This window comes from Triticum dicoccoides, chromosome 6B, assembly GCF_002162155.2.
Source record: "Triticum dicoccoides isolate Atlit2015 ecotype Zavitan chromosome 6B, WEW_v2.0, whole genome shotgun sequence".
Classification (NCBI taxonomy): Eukaryota; Viridiplantae; Streptophyta; class Magnoliopsida; order Poales; family Poaceae; genus Triticum; species Triticum dicoccoides.
Window position 1 is genome coordinate 484,276,551 of NC_041391.1, and position 20,645 is coordinate 484,297,195.

The 20,645-nt window shown below is 48.6% G+C and overlaps 1 pseudogene; it reads right to left on the reverse strand.

Annotated features, from left to right (window-relative positions):
- The window catches only part of LOC119321205, a 95,356-nt pseudogene that overhangs the window by 49,632 nt on the left and 25,079 nt on the right, over positions 1–20,645 (reverse strand).

Sequence of the window (20,645 nt, forward strand, 5' to 3'; positions counted from 1 at the left end):
AAAATTTGGAATCTTTTTTTACAATGCCCCCTTGAGGTATATACCGATGTTTTGACTAGTCAGTCTAGAGGGTAGTATAAATTCAAAAAAAAAATTAAAAATATAAAACCTTGGAAACCTAGCTTTGTTTGTGCAAGAGGTCATGTGTGCAAAAGTTGAGGTGATTTGGAGGTGGTCGAAAAAAATCACCGCATCCCGGAGTGACCATTTGGTCAACTTAAGCTAGTTTTTTAACAAAGGTCATTTTTTCCATCACCTCCAAATCACCCAAATTTTCTTTTACATGGTTACCCACATGTGCCAAACATGGCTATCAAAGAAAATTTGGATTTTTTTACAATGCCCCCTTGAGGTATAGACCGATGTTTTGACCACTCAGTCTAGAGGGCAGTATAAATTCAAAATATAAATTATAAAATACAAAACCTTGTAAACCTAGCTTTGTTTGTGCAAGAGGTCTGCTACGTCTTGAGCTTGCGTTGCTTTTCCTTGAAGAGGAAAGGGTGATGCAGCAATAGTAGCGTAAGTATTTCCCTCACTTTTTGAGAACCAAGGTATCAATCCAGTAGGAGGCTCCTCAAAAGTCCCACGCACCTACACAAACAAACAAAGAACTCGCAACCAACGCAATAAAGGGGTTGTCAATCCCTTCACGGCCACTTGCAAAAGTGAGATCTGATAGAGATAGAAGATAAATATATTTTTGGTATTTTTTGGTATAGATTGGAAAAGTAAAGATGCAAATAAAAGTAGATTGAAAGCTTTATATGATAAAAGATAGACCCAGGGGCCATAGGTTTCACTAGTGGCTTCTCTCAAGATAGCATAAGTATTACGGTTGGTGAACAGATTACTGTCGAGCAATTGATAGAAAAGCGAATAATTATGAGATTATCTAGGCATGAACATGTATATAGGCATCACGTCCACGACAAGTAGACCGACTCCTTCCTGCATCTACTACTATTACTCCACACATCGACCGCTATCCAGCATGCTTCTAGAGTATTAAGTTCATAAGAACAGAGTAACGCATTAAGAAAGATGACATGATGTAGAGGGATAAACTTATGCAATATGATATAAACCCCATCTTTTTATCCTCGATGGCAACAATACAATACGTGCCTTGCAACCCCTATTGTCACTGGGTAAGGACACCGCAAGATTGAACCCAAAGCTAAGCACTTCTCCCATTGCAAGAAAGATCAATCTAGTAGGCCAAACCAAACTGATAATTCGAAGGGACTTGCAAAGATAACTCAATCATACATAAAAGGATTCAGAGGAGATTCAACTATTTCTCATATATAAACTAGATCATAAACCCACAATTCATCGGATCTCGACAAACACACCGCAAAAAGAGTTTACATCGAATAGATCTCCACAAGAGAGGGGGAGAACATGGTATTGAGATCCAAAAAGAGAGAAGAAGCCATCTAGCTAATAACTATGGACCCAAAGGTCTGTGGTAAACTACTCACAACTCATCGGAGGGGCAATGGTGTTGATGTAGAAGCCCTCCATGGTCGATTCCCCCTCCGGCGGAGCGCTGGCGAAGGCTCCAAGATGGGATCTCGCGGATACAGAAGGTTACGGCGGTGGAAACTGTTTTTCGTTGGCTCCCTGGATGTTTTCAGGGTACGTGGTTAGGAAGAAGTAGGTCGGTGGCTGCCCGAGGGCCCCACGAGACAAGGGGGCGCGCCCTGTAGGGGTGGGCATGCCCTCCACCCCCGTGGCCGCCTCGATCGCTTCTTGACTTGCACTCCAAGTCCTGTGGATCACGTTTGTTCCAAAAATCACGCTCCCGAAGGTTTCATTCCATTTGGACTCTGTTTGATATTCCTTTTCTTCGAAATACTGAAATAGGCAAAAAAACAGCAATACGGGCTGGGCCTCCGGTTAGTAGGTTAGTCCCAAAAATGATATAAATGTGTAAAATAAAACCCATAAACATGCAAAAGGGGTAATATAATAGCATGGAACAATCAAAAATTATAGATACGTTGGAGACGTATCAAGGTCATGTGTGCAAAAGTTGAGGTGATTTGGAGGTGGTCGAAAATATCACCGCATTCCGGAGGGACCATCTGGTCAACTTAAGCCAGTTTTTGAACAAAGTTCATTTATCCACCACCTCCAAATCACCGAAATTTTCTTTTACATGGTGACCTACATGTGCCAAATATGGCTATCAAAGAAAATTTGGATTTTTTTACAATGCCCCCTTGAGGTATAGAGTGATGTTTTGACTAGTCAGTCTAAAGGGTAGTATAAATTCAAAAAAATGAAAAATATAAAACCTTGTAAACCTAGCTTTGTTTGTGCAAGAGGTCATGTGTGCAAAAGTTGAGGTGATTTGGAGGTGGTTGAAAAAATCACCGCATTCCGGAGGGACCATTTGGTCTAACTTAAGCCACTTTTTGAACAATCGGCGTTCTGGGAACGGGGATACCCAGACTTGCCTGCCTGCGGCCTACGGCATGGCTCAAGGAGTGGCCCAATACGGCCCATCTACATCAACACATGCTCAAGACCCTCGCGAGGGGCCAAGCCTCGCGGGGCGGACGACAGGAGGCTTCCTCAGGCAAGGCCTCGTCAGGCTGGCTCACGAGGAGGCGGAGAGATCAAGGCGGGTTACCTCACGAGGTGCCCGTGACGCAAGCCATGACGACCAAGGCGCAGGTGGGCGCCGGCCTGCGCAGAGTCCTTGTTTCCCCTTTGGTGCAAAGGGGGCAAGCGCAGGCAAGGGTATCAAGCAAAGGTAACCATTTCGGTGCAACAAGACCAAGACCAGCAGGACGGCCGAGCGGAGGTCATCGTGGATCCCAAGCCAGCGTCATCGTCAGGGTCTTTTGGCAGGCGAGGACCAACTTTAGTCAGGATAAGTGTACTAGATGTTCCCCTTCAAAATGGCCAATTGTTGGCGCCCTTACCGCTCAATATTTGGGAAGAGGCCCGGGGCCTTCGCCTATAAATAGGACTAGCCACCCACAGGTTGGGAGAGCTGGATCAGATTGGATCCACACCCAAGACACACATAGAGAGAGGCGATTGAACTCCCCTAGCAGTTCATCGCACCAACCAAGAACAGACCCTCGCGAGGCTGTTCTTCCCTTGTACTGTTCCCCATCAGCCCCAGAGGCAATCCACACACCACAAACTGGAGTAGAGTATTACACCACAATGGTGGCCTGAACTAGTAAAAATCTTGTGTCCCTTGTGTTGTTCTTCGAGTAGTTTAGATCCAAGCGAGGCGGTGAAACATGGGTAGGCTGAGGGTGTGATCTCCGTGCGCACCCTAGTGTTTGAACCTCTAGGGTCTGCGGGAACCCGAAATCTGACATTTGGCGTGCAAGGTAGGGGTGTGCCGGAATCTGCTTTCCGTTGCCTCGTGTTTTCACCGCCCATCCCATCCATGTCAGACGCACGTCTCGCCCGTGCCAAGCGCCGGGCCGCTCTCGCCGCTCGCGTCGCCTAGACGGCCCCCATCGGTGGGCACCCCCGTCGTTCCCCGTCGCCTGCCGTCAACGCCGCCACCGGCCCGGCAGGGAACGAACAGCAGGCGTTGTCCCTGCATCCATTGGTGCGGCGAGAAGGCCGCACCGCCACTCCGTCGCTGACTCTGGCCGTCTCCTTGTCCCACGCCCGTCGCGCTCTTGCGGACGCGCACGCCGCGCTACTCCTGGCGCGGGAGCTCCTGCACTACCGTCCCGTCGATGACTTCTACGACAAGTGGCTCGCCCGCATCACCGAGCTCGTCAGCGCCGCTGGGGGCTCCCCTGCACCTTCCCTCTCGTTGTGCCGCGCCCCGCCCTGCGCAGGCGACGAAGCTCTGGGGGCACCTCAGCCACCTCCCGCTCAAGAAGCCGCCTTGGCTCCAAGGCACATGGCCCCTGGGCGGAACCCGCTCTGTCCTGCGCCAGCACAACAAGAGAAGAGCTGCCAAGAGATCCCTCGTCCCCAAGAAGCTGCCCGCGTGCTCCCCGCGCCGGCCCGACATGAACGCGCACCTGTTCCGGCGCATCAGGACCCCGTGCTGCGCCTCGCCGCAGCGCACAGAGACCCGCAAGATCAAGCTCTCCGTCACCAAAGGGCTCCCGCGGCCACTGCAGGCTGCCGTCCTTTCTCTGCCGAGTTGTGCAGCGTGGCCTGGCTGGGCAAGTTCAAGCCAGACCTGCCCCGCGCTACGACGGCACGGCTGACCCTGCTAAGTTCCTCCAGCTCTACGAGCTGGGCATCGAAGCCGCCAACGGAGACGAGAAGGTCATGGCGAACTGGTTACCCATGGCGCTCAAGGATGGCGCCCGCACCTGGCTCCTGAACCTGGCTCCTGGCACGATATCCTCCTGGGACGAGATGCGCACCCGATTCATCGCCAACTTCCAAGGCACCCGCGACCGGCCCCCGGCCATGAGCGACTTGCGCCGCATCAAGCAGCAGCCGGGGGAGACCCTGCAGAAGTTCATCTAGCGCTTCAACAGCGCCCGCCTTAAGATCCCCAAGGTGTCTGAGGAGGCCGTCATCTCAGCCTTCTCTGACGGCGTGCGTGACGTCAAGATGAAGGAGGAGCTCGCCATCCATGAAGACCTGTGCACTTCCCTGGAGCTATTCAATCTGGCGACAAAGTGCGCCAGTGCTAAGGAAGGGCGCCTGTCTCTCCTCGAACTACCAGCCGCTGACCCACAAGAGAAGAAGCCCAAGACCAAGGACGTGAAGCGCAAGGGGGCTGTCGTGCTTGCAGCAGAGCCAGACACCAAGCGAGGCAGGGATCAGCCTGAGTCATCCAAGGGCAGCCGGTACTGCATGTACCACGACCTCCACACCCACAACACCAACGAATGCCAAGAGCTCAGAGCCGTGCGAGATGTGCGCACCGGCCGACGCCCCGAGCGCAGCGACAGGGGCTATGGCCGAGGAGGAGGAAGAGGTGGAGGACGATGGGAAGACCGTGGCCCTCGCCAAGGGTGGCGTGACCGACCTCGCGAGGACCGCTGGCAGGACCAGCCTCGCGAGGGAGGTTGGAGGGACCCACCTCGGGAAGGGGGTTGGAGATATCAGCCTCGCGAGGATCGCCCACAAGGCAATGCGGGCCTCCCTCCTCTGCCACCACAACCAAGGAGGAATGAAGGCCATCACCAGGACGAGGGGGCTGGAGGCTTCCTGGAGCCGCGCGCAATCGCTTGCATCTTGGGCGGCGCACAAGCCCCGGCCTCTCAACGCATCTTCAAGCAGTTTGCCCGCGAAGTGAATGCAGTCCTCCACAAGCTTGAGGCCACACGCCCTCTCAAGTGGTCATCGTGCGCTATCACGTTCAGCTCAGCGGATCAACTCAAATGCGCGGCCACAGCAGGAGTCCTCCCGATGCTTTGCTCCCTAATCATCAGCAATGTACAAGTCACCAAGACCCTCATCGATGGCAGAGCAGGGATCAATGTCCTATCTGTCGAAATGTTCAACAATCTCCAAGTGCCATACAATCAGCTGCAGCCAACCAAGCCTTTCTCAGGGGTCACCGACGGTTCCACGGTTCCGATAGGGCAGGTCCGCCTTCCTGTTACCTTCGCGAAGCGCGACAACTACCGCACCGAGCTCGTCGACTTCGACGTTGCTCACATCCGTCTATCGTACAATGCCATCCTCGGGTACCCAGCCATGGCCAAATTCATGGCCGTGACCCATCACGACTACAATGTCCTCAAGATGCCAGGAAGCGGCAGAGTCATCACTGTGCCTTGCGAAGAGAGAGACGCTGTGTGTTCCCTGGAACGTGCCTTCCAAGCCGCTTCAATTGAAGACCCAGATCACAGGAACGGGAGGCCTCCCGAGGCTGCTGCTAAGAAGAAGAAGACATCACCTGGCCCGACCCCTCGGGAGGCAGGCCCCTCAGGGCCCGCGCCCGTTCAGGGGGCACCTCCTTCTGTCGCATAGGAAGGCGCGCCTGGCACTTTCCTCGAGCAGGGCTCGGGGGATCCCTTTTGGAGGGCCATCGACTTTGCTAAGATTACGAGGGAGGCACTCGGGCACCACTTGGAGGCGTGCTTCAACGCACGTTTCCCTCAGGAGGAAGCAAGGCAAGGAGGGCCAAACCCTTAGGAATTCATCAACGAGATCATTCAGGAGTTGCAGGAGTCAAGAGTCATGAGTGGCAGCTGCCGCTTGCCCGCCGTAGCTCCCCATCCAGGCGAGGATGGTGGGCTGCACGTCTGCATCAACATACCAGGACTCAACCGAGTCGCCTCTCAAGAGCGCCTCTGGCCCTCACGCGTGGGGTGCTGCAAAGGCCCACCTCACATCTATGTTCGCATGCCTCACGGCCTGCCGAACGCGGCTGCTGTGCGTCAGCGCCTCATGAGGAGCATCTTGGAGGCTCAGGCGGTCAGGCATTCCGCAGTCCTCGCAGAGATGGAGATGGTCTGCAAGGAGCCTCGCGAGGCCCCTGGGCCTGGGGGCTCATGAAGATCGTGTCCCGCAGTGCATGTCGTCCGCTACTTCAGCATCCCTCCATCTTCAGCATCATCAGGTGACATCCTTCGAGTTTCATTTTCAGCTGGGAGCGCCCCCCCAGGGCTGCATCATTCCCAGGCCGCGTGGGTCCGTCCCTGCGGCATGTATCCCCTTTAGTTCATGTTTTCGGCTTACTTTATCGGGGGCGCCCCTCGGGCTGCATTATCCCCAAGCTACCCGGGCCAGACCCGGTGGCATGTATCCCTCTCGCATTTATTCGGGTCATGCATTTGACCCATCGTGATTGTTGTTTGATGCTTGCCTATGGCACCCTTCTTTCTTCATGTCAGCTGCTTGCACGTTAAAGGGGTGGTACCTGAGCATCGCGACTCATGGGCTCTTACTGGCTCTCCAGCCCACACCCTCTAGCCTTGTCCACGGCATCGCGACCTGGCATACCAGCGACGGCTGAGCCCTGCTCGAGGGCCAGGACCCAAGGACGTAGAGCACCGACATCTAACCAAATCTGCAGGGACACATCACAAGTAAAGGCCCAGAGCCAGGCGCAACCCGCCTTGAGGTAGGGCCCTGTGAGTCCCGCGCTGGCTCACGGGTGCCCAGATACACCTCGCCAGGCCCTACCATGCCAGCCACGAGTCAGGGCGGGGCTGTATACGCCCCGGGGGATCCTCCCGGAGGGAGCCCCCTCCCACGCACCAGTGGAAGCACCATGCTCCGCGCTGGCTGACGACACTGCCGAGGAGCGGCTATGCCCGTACACATACGAAAGCGCTATGCTCCGCGCTGGTGACAAACAACTGAGGGTGGCCCCCGGCTGCATCAACCTTAGGGAGCCCAGAGCTCAATGTCCGGCCTCATCGTAACGCCCCCCCTCAGGAATGCTGCACGAGGGGGCTGGGCACGGGGGCTGCACCCGGGTCACGCCCAGGCGCACGCCACCCAGCCAGGCCCCTCGGGCCTGGTTCATCGCACGCCTCTCCCCGAGTAGAGCCAAGGTACGAAGGCCGTATGAACGTCAAGGGGGACTCCTGAGCATCACGACTCAGGAGCCTAACTGATCACGTAGCCCCTCACCCCTTTGTTCCGAAAGGCTAACGGCGGTTGAGGTATGCGCGGGGCCGGGCTCTGCCGACGTAGAACGGTAATCTCACCCATAAATTTCACCTCCCTACTTGTTGTTCATGCATCAAGGGGGACTCCTGAGCATCGTGACTCAGGAGCCTAACTTGTCACGTAGCCCCTCACTCCTTGGTCCCGTCCTGGTTTCCGGTCGGGGCTAACGGCGGCTGAGGTATGCACGGGGCCGGGCTCTGCCGACGTAGAACACAAGCAAGTAGGAAGGAAAAACGCAAATCTCAAGAAATTCAAAAGCAAATATTATAGTCCATAGAGTACTTTGACAACGCCAAACACAAGTTTAAACGCCTCCACGAGGCAGAATGCATGTTGCAGGGATCAAAAGCAGGACGAGAGCCTCGAAGGATTCACTTTTTGACGGCGCCATCACTGGTGACGGTGCTACGCTGAGCAGCCTTGCTTCGTGGAGCCTCAAGACCGGCAGCGCCTCGCTTCAGCTTGGTGTTGAAGGCCCGGAACTTTGCCAGCAGAGCCTCCGCGCGACCCTTCACGGCCTCAGCAGGGACGGCGGCAAGCTCGCCGCTCACAGGCTCCAGCAGATTGTCGAGGTCACTACTGAGGTCGCGGAGGTAGACGTGGGTGAAGACGCGTGTTAGCGCCGCAGAAGAAAGGGCACGCGCCTCAGCCTCAGCCGTGGGGCCAAGGCCGAGGGTGACATCTTTGAGAGCGCGGACTAGGAAGGGAAGCAGCTTGGTGGGGCCTTCCTCGGTGCCGGCTAGCGGGCTTTCTAGGCCGCTGTTATAAAGCGACTTCAGCAGGGTGCGAGCCTTCACCGCCAGCTTCATGAAGGCCATGCGGTCCTCGGACAGGACCCGCGCCTTGCCGTCCAGCTCGATCTTCTTCGCCTCCAACGCCTGCTCTAGCATACACAAGCGGCCTTGGCGTTTGTCAAGCTCGGCATCCCGGTCCTTGGCGGCGGCCTCACGAGCCTTCAGGTCTTCCTCCTTCTCCTGGTGGACACAGGCCTCCTTGGCAAGCTGGTCGCGCAGGCCTTGCAGTTCGCTCTCTAGCACCTTGCAGCGGCCCTAGACATCCGCAACCTCACCCAAGGCGGCGTCGCGAGCGGCCTTCGCCTCAAGGACGGCTTGCTTCTCCTTGTTGCAGGTTGTCGCGGCCTGGGCCAGTGCCGCTCAGAATGAAGCGTCAGAGCGGACCCAGCCAGAGACCAGCTCCAGGCGCCCGGCCACCAAGCGAGGGTCGGCGCCCAGAAGATCTTTCCGCAGCCGGTCCAGCTCGGCAGCAGCACGATCCAGGACAGTAGGAGGAGTCGGAGAGACAGCAGTTGGCGGGGTAGGAGGAGAAGATGGCAGCATGATCACGGCACCAGGGGTCAGGACCTTCTGCGCCCCGATGACTGCGGCAGTGGCATCAGGCATGGACGCCTCGGGAGTCGCTTGGGCCATGGGGGCTGAGCTTGCTCCAGCTAGCCCCGCCAGGCCTCGCAAGGATGACCGGGCAGGAGAGGCCCGCGTCTGGTCGTCCCCTTCTCCCGCGGATGGGGGTGCTGCCTCAAACGAAGCCTCAGGAGCCCCCTTTAGCTTCTTCGCCCCAGGCATCGGCCTAGCCAAGGAATATGGATGTCAAGCCTCAACAACAAAGCAGGAAGCAAAGCGAGAATCGAGCACTTACTCGTCATCACTCACAGGCTCAAGCAACCTCCGGCCGAACTTGAAGCCTGAGAGCCATATGCTGGGATCAACCTCAAGAGACACGGGAGCAGGAGGCGGGTCAGCAGATCGCCTCGGAGCCGGAGCAGACCCGCGAGGAACCAGCCCCGTCCTGTCCTTCTTCGGGATCAGTGGCAAGCTCTCTCCACCCCGCTCATCACCGTCATCGTCGTCATCTGGCATGAAGAGTGCGGGACCTACGTCGAGGAAGGGGCGTTCTCGACTCCCCGTCGGTCGCCTTCGAATCGAGCTCCTCGTCCTCTCCTCATCTTATTCCTCCTCTCTGCTGGAGTCGCTGGAGGACACATTCACCGTCGCTAGGGCCGTCAGGGCCTCAGGAACCTCCGCGGGCACAGGCCCGCCCTCGTCGAAAGCAGACATGGAGTTCACCACCTGCTCCCAATCATCCCGAAGGAACAAGGGCACGGGTGCATCCTCCAACCTCGCCACGTTCCCCCCAACCAAGGATTGGAGGACCGCGGCCAGATCCTCGTCAGCCAGGGCTTCGGGGTTCGAGCGAAGGGCGGCATCGGCCCTCCCAAGATTCCACGGCGGGAGCGGGTTTTCCCGGAGTGGGGCCACCCGATGCTCCAGGAACTCCCTCAGGAGCGACGCCCCAGTCAGTTTCACCATCGCCATGTTGTCCGGCCACAAGTCCGCGTCTATCTTCTCCAGCACCGGCCTCGTGCGGGGATCGACGAGCTCCACGCGGGACCAAGCGTCAACGGACTTGGGCTGCCCCGTGGGGCAGAATCAGCCGGGCGTGGGTGCGCCCGGCATCCACCATGACACATTTGCTCCTGAAGCCCTCAATTCTCTTCCCGGGCTTCGAGATGGCACTAGAGCTGCCGTGCGCGATAAAGCTCACGCACGCAGTGACGGGGCCGCGGGAGACCCGGAGGTAGAAGTAGTGGCGCAGCAAGGCCACCGAAGGCCTCACCCCAACACGAGCCTCGCAGTAGTAGGCGAAAATCACCAGGAGAAGAACGGAGTTGGGATGGAGATGCAAGGCTTGCAGATTGTAATGGTGAAGAATAGAAAGGAAGAACTCGGAAAAAGGGGGCACCAGACCGGCGACGATAGCACTCACGAAGAGCGGATAGAAGGTGCTCCCTCTGCTCTCGGGAAGGGCGGTGCTGACCTTGAGCGCGGCCGCCCCATCGAGGCCTTGCGCCGCCATCATCTGGCGCGTCCGAGCAAGATTCTTCTCCGACACATTCGGAGGATCCAAGGCGGGCGAGTACCACGCTCCGGCTGGGGTCTAGCGAGGCGCCATGCCTTGCTAGGATGCAGAGTTGGAGTGGATCTGGGGATTTCAGAAGCCAGAAGGACAGGAGCAAGAAAGGATATCTGGGCGGTGAAGGAGAAGGCAAAGAAGGTAAGCATGGACAGGTGCCGCTCCCTTATCAGCTTGTGCAGTTGTCGAGGCATCGTGGGGGAGCTCGGACACCCACGTAGAATCAACTGCCACGCGGCGCCCAAGGCCGCAGGCTATTGGGGCACGCTGCGCTTCGCACTTACCTCTTCGCTTCTCTGTTAAGCCAAGTCCAAGCGCGCCTTGGGCCCGGGGGCTACTGTTGGCGTTCTGGGAACGGGGGTACCCAGACTTGCCTGCCTGCGGCCTGCGGCGTGGCTCACGGAGTGGCCCAATACGGCCCATCTACATCAACTCATGCTCAAGACCCTCGCAAGGGGCCAAGCCTCGCAGGGCGGACGACAGGAGGCTTCCTCAGGCACGGCCTCGTTAGGCTGGCTCGCGAGGAGGCGGAGAGATCAAGGCGGGGTACCTCACGAGGTGCCCGTGACACAAGCCATGACGACCAAGGCGCAGGCGGGCGCCAGGCGGGCGTCGGCCTGCGCAGAGTCCTTGTTTCCCCTTTGGTGCAAAGGGGGCAAGCGCAGGCAAGGGTATCAAGCAAAGGTAACCATTTCGGTGCAACAAGACCAAGACCAGCAGGATAGCCGATGGGAGGTCATCGTGGAGCCCAAGCCAGCGTCATTGTCAGGGTCTTTTGGCAGGCGAGGACCAACTTAGTCAGGATAAGTGTACTAGATGTTCCCCTTCAAAATAGCCAATTGTTGGCGCCCTTCCCGCTCAATATTTGGGAAGAGGCCCGGGGCCTTCGCCTATAAATAGGACTAGCCACCCACAGGGTAGGGAGAGCTGGATCAGATTGGATCCACACCCAAGACACAGAGAGAGAGAGGCGATTGAACTCCCCTAGAAGTTCATCGCACCAACCAAGAATAGATCCTCGCGAGGCTGTTCTTCCCTTGTACTGTTCCTCATCAGCCTGAGAGGCAATCCACACACCACAAATTGGAGTAGGGTATTACACCACAATGGTGGCCTGAACTAGTATAAATATTGTGTCGCTTGTGTTGTTCTTCGAGTAGTTTAGATCGTAGCGAGGCAGTGAAACATGGGTAGGCTGAGGGTGTGATCTCCGTGCGCACCCCAATGTTCGAACCTCAAGGGTCTGCCGGAGCCCGAAATCCGACAAGGTCATTTTTTTCACCACCTTCAAATCACCCAAATTTTCTTTTACATGGTGACCTACATGTGCCAAACATAGCTATCAAAGAAAATTTGTAAAAATGTTTTTTACAATGCCCCCTTGAGGTATAGACTGATGTTTTGACCAGTCGGTCTTGAGGGCAGTATAAATTCAAAAACATTTAAAAAAATATAAAACTTTGGAAACCTCGCTTTGTTTGTGCAAGATGTCATGTGTGCAAACGTTGAGGTGATTTGGAGGTGGTCGAAAAAATCACCACATTCCGGAGGGACCATTCGGTCTAACTTAAGCCAGTTTTTGAACAAAGGTCATTTTTTCCACCACCTCCAAATCACCCAATTTTTCTTTTAAATGGTGACCTACATGTGCCAAACATGGCTATAAAATTAAATTTGGATTTTTTTACTATGTCCCCTTGAGGTATAGACCGATGTTTTGACCAGTCAGTCTAGAGGGCAGTATAAATTCAAAATAAAAAATAAAAAAAAATAAAACCTTGGAAACCTAGCTTTGTTTATGTAAGAGGTCATGTGTGCAAAAGTAGAGGTGATTTGGAGGTTGTCGAAAAAACACCGCATTCCAGAGGGACCATTTGGTCAACTTAAGCCTGTTTTTGAAAAAAGGTCATTTTTTACTCCACCTCCAAATCACCCATATTTTCTTTTACATGATGACCTACATGTGCCAAACATGGCTGTCAAAGAAAATTTGGATTTTTTTTACAATGCCCCCTTGATGTATAGACGGATGTTTTGACCAGTCAGTTTAGAGGGCAGTATAAATTCAAAAAAAACTAAAAAAATTATAAAACCTTGAAAAACTAGTTTTGTTTGTGCAAGAGGTCATGTGTGCAAAAGTTAAGGTGATTTGAAGGTGGTCGAAAACATCAACGCATTTTGGAGGGACCATTTGGTCAACTTAAGCCAGTTTTTGAACAACGGTCATTTTTTCCACCACCTCCAAATCACCCAAATTTTCTTTTACATGGTGACCTACATGTGCCAAACATGGCTATCAAAGAAAATTCGGATTTTTTTACAATGCCCCCTTGAGGTATAGACCGATATTTTGACCAGTCAGTCTAGAGGGCAGTATAAATTCAAAAAAAAATTAAAAAAAAATAAAACCTTGGAAACCTAGCTATGTTTGTGTAAAAGGTCATGTGTGCAAAAGTTGAGGTTATTTGGAGGTCGTCGAAAAAAGCACCGCATTCCGAAGGAGCCAGTTTTTGAACAAAGGTAATTTTTTTCCACCACCTCCAAATCACCCAAATTTTATTTTACATGGTGACCTACTTGTGCCATACATGGCTATCAAAGGAAATATAAAACCTTGGAAATCTCATGCATGCCTCCACATACACCATGTACAAGCCGGACCATTCGGGTCTGCCGGAGGGCAAGTCTGAAAGAGGTTTTTCTTCCTGGTCCCACCAAATGATTGCAAATTTTATGCACACCCTACCATGACCATGGCATGCATGCATGACTTGACTGGGAGCAGAATTCATACACCACGGCCTCATTTTTGTTGAAAGTCCATTAATAGCCATGTGTATTACATGTAAGTGAGCATGTGTAAAATTTATAAGGTGATTTGAAGAAGATCAAAACACATGTCAATTGAAAAAAATGTGTGTTGCATGCAAGTGAGCATGTGTAAAATCTAGTACAGTTTTTGAAGAAGATCAAAACACATGTCAATTGCAAAAAAATATGCCCACCTACCAGAGGCAGGACAATTCTAACACCATGGTCTGCATACGACTAGGAACCCAACCATTCATGAGCCAGGATGCAGGCCCATGGTGCAGAATATCTCTGCTTCTGGTAGGCCCCACGGGGCAGAGGGGATGAGAGTTAGGCAATGTACTGCCTCCATATGAGAGGAGCTCGAGTGGGGAGTCACAACCGGGTATATAAACCGATGCGGCGTCCTCTTGCTTGGCGAGGTGGGACCAAACTCCCACCCCTGCTCACTCCCACCACCCCATGGCTGTGCCCTGCACGGCTCTGCCTTGGGCCCAATTCGGGTGGGCTGGCCCAGGGAAGCCTAACCCGCCGCTGAAATAATTCACTATCTTAAATTCTTTTGAATTGTTTCTGTTTTATATTCTCTTTTATTTCACTTCTTAATTCCAAATTTTCTTTTCTTTTTTATATTTCTAGTATTTAAAATCTAATCTCTTTTTTATATTATTTCTAAGAGTGTTTACTAAAATTAAAAAATCTTCCAGATTATGTTGTGTTTTATTTCATTTATTCGTTCTCTTTTTTATATTTATAATATTTACAAAATATAAATTAAAATGGTGTGTTTTATTTCACTTCTTCATTTAGTTATTTCTTATCTTTTTTATATCTGAAATATTTTTACTTTGTAAGATAAAATGTTGTGATTTTTTCACTTCTTCATTTTAATATTTCTTGTCTTCTTTATATTTGAAATATTTTTAAAATGTAAGATAATATGTAATCTTTTATTTCACTTCTTCATTCTAATATATCTTATATTTTTATATCTGAATTATATTTAAATGTAAGATAATATGTTGTCTTTCATTGCACTTATTCATTCAAAATTTTCTTCTGTTTTCTATATTCTCCTCTTTTCTTTGTTCTGACAGTTATAACTTTAAATAATGTACGATATCATGTTATCTTTTATTTCACTTTTATGTTTTTCCTTCCTAGTTATAAATTATATTTTCTATTTGATACTTAAAATATTTTTAAATCAAATCTAGTTGGGACAATCGCATGTATGCATCCACATGCACCATGTACTACAAGCAGGTTTTTTTTCTTAGTCTCACCAATTGAGACCAAACTTTATGCAACCCTAGGATGACCATGGCAAGCATACATGACAAGTATCGTTCATATTCGACACTCAATGCATTTTGTAGCGTTTTTGCAGCTATAAAACCCTAGAACACTGCCTCGACTTGATGCAATATGTGTATTGTGTCCGAATTCGTGCAGACCTTTTCCGGGGGACCACATTGGCCATGTGCACAAGGTCCAAAAAGTTGGGTTAATCTCATGCATGCCTCCACATGCACCACGTACAAGCCAGACCATTCGGGTCTGCCGGAGGGAAGTCTGAAAGAGGTTTTCCTTCCTGGTCCCACCAAATGATCGAAAACTTTATGCACACCCCACCATGACCATGGCATGCATGCATGACTAGACTGGGAGCAGAATTCATACACCACGGCTTCAATTTTGTTGAAATTCCATTATTAGCTATGTGTATTACGTGTAAGTGAGCATGTGTAAAATTTATTAGGTGATTTGAATAAGATCAAAACACATGTGAATTGAAAAAAAATTGTGTATTGCATGCAAGTGAGCATGTGTAAAATTTAGTATGTGTTTTGGAAAGAAGATCAAAACACATGTCAATTGCAAAAAAAATCCCACCTACCAGAGGCAGGAGAATTCTAACACCGCGGCCTGCATACGACTAGAAACCCACCCGTTCATGGGCCAGGATGCATGCCCGTGATGCAGAATATCTCTGCTTCTGGTAGGCCCACGGGGCAGAGGGAATGAGAGTTAGGCAATGTACTGCCTGCATATGAGAGGAGCTCGAATGGGGAGTCACAGCCGGGTATATAAATCGGTGCGGTGTCCTCACGCTTGGCGAGGTGGGACAAAACTCCCACCCGTGCTCACTCCCACCACCCCACGGCTGTGTCCTGCGCAGCTCTGCCTTGGGCCCAATTCTGGTGGGCTGGCCCATGGCAGCGTGACCCACGCGCTAAAATAATTCACTATTTTAAATTCTTTGAAGTGTTTCTGTTTTATATTCTCTTTTATTTCACTTCTTAATTCCAAATTTTCTTTTCTTTTTTATATTTCTAGTATTTAAAATCTAATCTCTTTTTTCTATATTATTTCTAAGAGTGTTTACTAAAATTAAAAAATCTTCCAGATTATGTTGTGTTTTATTTCATTTATTCGTTCTCTTTTTTATATTTATAATATTTAAAAAATATAAATTAAAATAGTGTGTTTTATTTCACTTCTTCATTTAGTTATTTCTTATCTTTTTTATATTTGAAATATTTTTACTTTGTAAGATAAAATGTTGTGATTTTTTCACTTCTTCATTCTAATATTTCTTGTCTTCTTTATATTTGAAATATTTTTAAAATGTAAGATAATATGTAATCTTTTATTTCACTTCTTCATTCTAATATATCTTATATTTTTTATATTTGAATTATATTTAAATGTAAGATAATATGTTGTCTTTCATTGCACTTATTCGTTCAAATTTTTCTTCTGTTTTCTATATTCTCCTCTTTTCTTTGTTCTGACAGTTATAACTTTAAATAATGTACGATATCATGTTATCTTTTATTTCACTTTTCATGTTTGTCCTTCCTAGTTATAAATTTTGTTTTCTGTTAGATACTTGAAATATTTTTAAATCAAATCTAGTTGGGACAATCGCATGCATGCATCCACATGCACCATGTACTACAAGCAGGTTTTTCTTCTCGATCTCACCAATTGAGACCAAACTTTATGCACCCCTAAGATGACCATGGCAAGCATCCATGACAAGTATCGTTCATTTCCAACACTCGATGCATTTTGTAGCGTTTTTGCAGCTATAAAACCCTAGAACACTGCCCCGACTTGATCCAATATGCGTATTGTGTCCGAATACGTGCAGACCTTTTTTGGGGGACCACATTGGCCATGTCCACATGGTCCAAAAAGTTGGGGTAATCTAATGCATGCCTCCACATGCACCATGTACAAGTCGGACCATTCGGGTCTGCTGGAGGGTAAGTCTGAAAGAGGTTTTCCTTCCCGGACCCACCAAATGATCGGAAACTTTATGCACACCCCACCATGACCATGGCATGCATGCATGACTAGACTGGGAGCAAAATTCATACACCACGGCTTCATTTTTGTTGAAATTCCATTAATAGCCATGTGTATTACATGTAAGTGAGCATGTGTAAAATTTATTAGGTGATTTGAATAAGATCAAAACACATGTGAATTAAAAAAAATTGTGTATTGCATGCAAGTGAGCATGTGTAAAATTTAGTACGTGATTTTCAGAAGATCAAAACACATGTCAATTGCAAAAAAATGCCCACCTACCAGAGGCAGGAGAATTCTAACACCACGGCCTGCATACGACTAGAAACCCACCCGTTCATGGGCTAGGATGCAGGCCCGTGGTGCAGAATATCTCTACTTCTGGTAGGCCCCACGGGGTAGAGGGGATGAGAGTTAGGCAATGTACTGCCTGCATATGAGAGGAGCTCGAATGGGGAGTCGCAGCCGGGTATATAAACTGTTGCGGTGTCCTCATGCTTGGCGAGGTGGGCCTAAACTCCCACCCGTGCTCACTCCCACCACCCCACGGCTGTGCCTTGCGCGGCTCTGCCTTGGGCCCAATTCGGGTGGGCTGGCCTACGGCAGTGTGACCCGTGCGCTGAAATAATTCACTATTTTAAATTCTGTGAAGTGTTTCTGTTTTATATTCTCTTTTATTTCACTTCTTAATTCCAAATTTTCTTTTCTTTTTTATATTTCTAGTATTTAAAATCTAATCTCTTTTTACTATATTATTTCTAAGAGTGTTTACTAAAATTAAAAAATCTTCCAAATTATGTTGTGTTTTATTTCATTTGTTTGTTCTCTTTTTTATATTTATAATATTTACAAAATATAAATTAAAATGGTGTGTTTTGTTTGACTTCTTCATTTAGTTATTTCTTATCTTTTTTTATATTTGAAATATTTTTACTTTGTAAGATAAAATGTTGTGAATTTTTTCACTTCTTTATTCTAATATTTCTTCTCTTCTTGATATTTGAAATATTTTTAAAATGTAGGATAATATGTTATCTTTTATTTCACTTCTTAATTCTAATATATCTTATATTTTTTATATTTGAATTATTTTTAAATGTAAGATAATATGTTGTATTTCATTGCACTTATTCATTCAAATTTTTCTTCTGTTTTTCTATATTCTCCTCTTTTCTTTGTTCTGACAGTTATAACTTTAATTAATGTAGGATATCATGTCATATTTTATTTCACTTTTCATGTTTGTCCTTCCTAGTTATAAATTTCTTTTCTGTTTGATACTTGAAATATTTTTAAATCAAATCTAGTTGGGACAATCGCATGCATGCATGCATCCGCATGCACCATGTACTACAAGCAGGTTTTTCTTCTCGGTCTCACCAATTGAGACCAAACTTTATGCACTCCCTAAGATGACCATGGCAAGCATGCATGACAAGTATCATTCATTCCCAACACTCGATGCATTTTGTAGGGTTTTTGCAGCAATAAAACCCTGGAGCACTGCCCCGACTTGATGCAATGTGGGTACCGTGTCTGAATTCATGCAGACCTTTTCTGAGGGACCACATTGGCCATGCCCACATGGTCCAAAAAGTTGGGGTAATCTCATGCATGCCTCCACATGCACCATGTACAAGCCGGACCATTCGGGTCTACTGGAGGGCAAGTTTGAAAGAGGTTTTCCTTCCCGGCCCCACCAAATGATCGCAAACTTCATGCACACCCCACCATGACCATGGCATGCATGCATGACTAGACTAGGAGAAGAATTCATACACCACGGCTTCATTTTTGTTGAAATTCCATTAATAGCCATGTGTATTACATGTAACTTAGCATTCTCCACCTGCTCGCACATCTTGCCGACTAGATCACCTCCTGCCGGCGAGTCGTCGACAACTCCGTCCGCCGCATCCCACACGCCACAAAAACCCCGAGAAGATCAAGGTCGTACGCACGTGCTGGCCGCCCTCGATGAACTATGTCAACAACGCATCGCCGACTTCTTTCATCTTCGTCGACTGATCAAGTAAGTTGTCCTCCTTACCGCCTTCATAGCAAGCTAGTTCCTCCGTCTCGTTGCTTTGATAGACTTAGTTTTACCACATATTTTCAACTAGTATCAACTTGACTAGATGCATTCTGACCATATGGCATAGACGAACTAAATCTTTGGTTCTTTCATAGCATGGTAGAATAAGATGTTGTTTCTCGAGAAGCATGATGCAATAGATTTTTTGTCACACGATCCAATTATATTTTTGTCACATGATCCAATTATATTATTGTGCACATAGAACATTAAAGAGTTAAGCATTAGATGTTGATGAACCTCAAATAGGTACCATTGCTATAGACTATAGTTATTTACAGATGATCAATTTGTCACCCTATGAATAAGACAACCAGATGAATTTCTAACAGCTTACCATATTAAATTTATTGATTATATAATTTATCTGATACTCAAAGAACTTGATCAGATGCAAGTAAATTCAATTACCAATTGTAGTTATTTTTTTATAGCCTCATATCAGCACACACTTGGCTGCATGTTGCAGTATACATGGTGCTGGTTTTATATTTGCATTAGTGTAATTTTTGCATTAGTGTTAGCTACTGTTAGAAAGTTTTATATTTTTGCATGTCTATTGTTATTTTTGCATTAATGTTCGCTAATGTCACGAAATTTAATATTTTATTTCAACAGGATGGACGAGCTAAATGGAGAAATAGTATGTGTCGTTGAAAAATGGTGCAAGCTTGTTGCCGCTCTATCGAGCGGTCAACGCGCTAGAGTCGCCGATACAACATAGTGCAGCATGCTGCAGATACCAACTATTAAGATGTGTACCCTACTTATTAGGTATATGGTTGAGAATTTTGAGGCCAGCATGGCTAGATTCATTATACAAGAGCAGGTTGGGGAGGTGACTCTCGGTGCGGTCGACATCTAGTGCATCTTTAACCTGGAGAACCAACGACTGTCCGCTTCATACATTCTCATTGAAAAAGGTGAGGACATTAAGGAGCGGGTGCCGCCACAATTTCTCAGTACGACAACAAGAAACATAGTGATAGATGATCTCATTGAGGACATAACACCAATGACGATTTCCTTCAGAAATTAGTCCTTGTCCTGTTAGGAACAATTATTGATCCCATGTCGAGCAAGATTGTGCCAAAGCAGTACTACGCTTTGGTCGATGATGTGAAACATATTTCAAAGAATAACTGGAGTGCGTTCACCCTGCGTGTTCTCCTTGATTGCCTTCGCATAGTCAAGAAAGGCAAACACCTCCACCAATGACCGAAAGGCAATTTGGCTCTGTTGCGGGGTACACATATGAGACCTGTTGCATAATTTCAATTATTATATCATTGCAATTTTATGTGATGTATTGTACTAACTCTAAATCCTTATATTTTTTTGTAGTACTTGTACTGGGAGAAGGTGCAACCTGTCGAAGGTGATTGCGCCTGTAATCCCAACTTGTCCATACAACCTCTTATGAGGAATTTGACCGAAGGTGCAGCCACTAGGAGAGATCGGTTCGACAATGAAAATGGGCGCGGCCGTGGTAACGTCAAGGTAAGTCATTGTGTTCTGTCTTTCTTAAATGTTTTGTAACTAAATAAAATTTATTTTTAATTCATCACATGTACTTCAAAATTGCATGCAGATCGAAAATAATATCACCCAGGAGTATAGGGCGCAGGAGCCCAAAATCCCAAATAACGCGCCTACCATGAAGACAAAAACCAAGCCCGCAAATGGAAACGCAAAGAAGTCGACGACAGCCCCAATCTTGAAAGATTTGATGGAGCTTCTAATGAAGCGGTGCATGGACTTCATACACACCCAGATGAGGCAAATCCCTGATCAAGTTTCTGAGGTGTCACACCTTAAATTTATACTTTACAGTATGTTTGCTATTTTAAAACCATGCAAGCATTCCTAACTTTATATTTCTATTGCAGAAGTTGTTGGAAAAGTT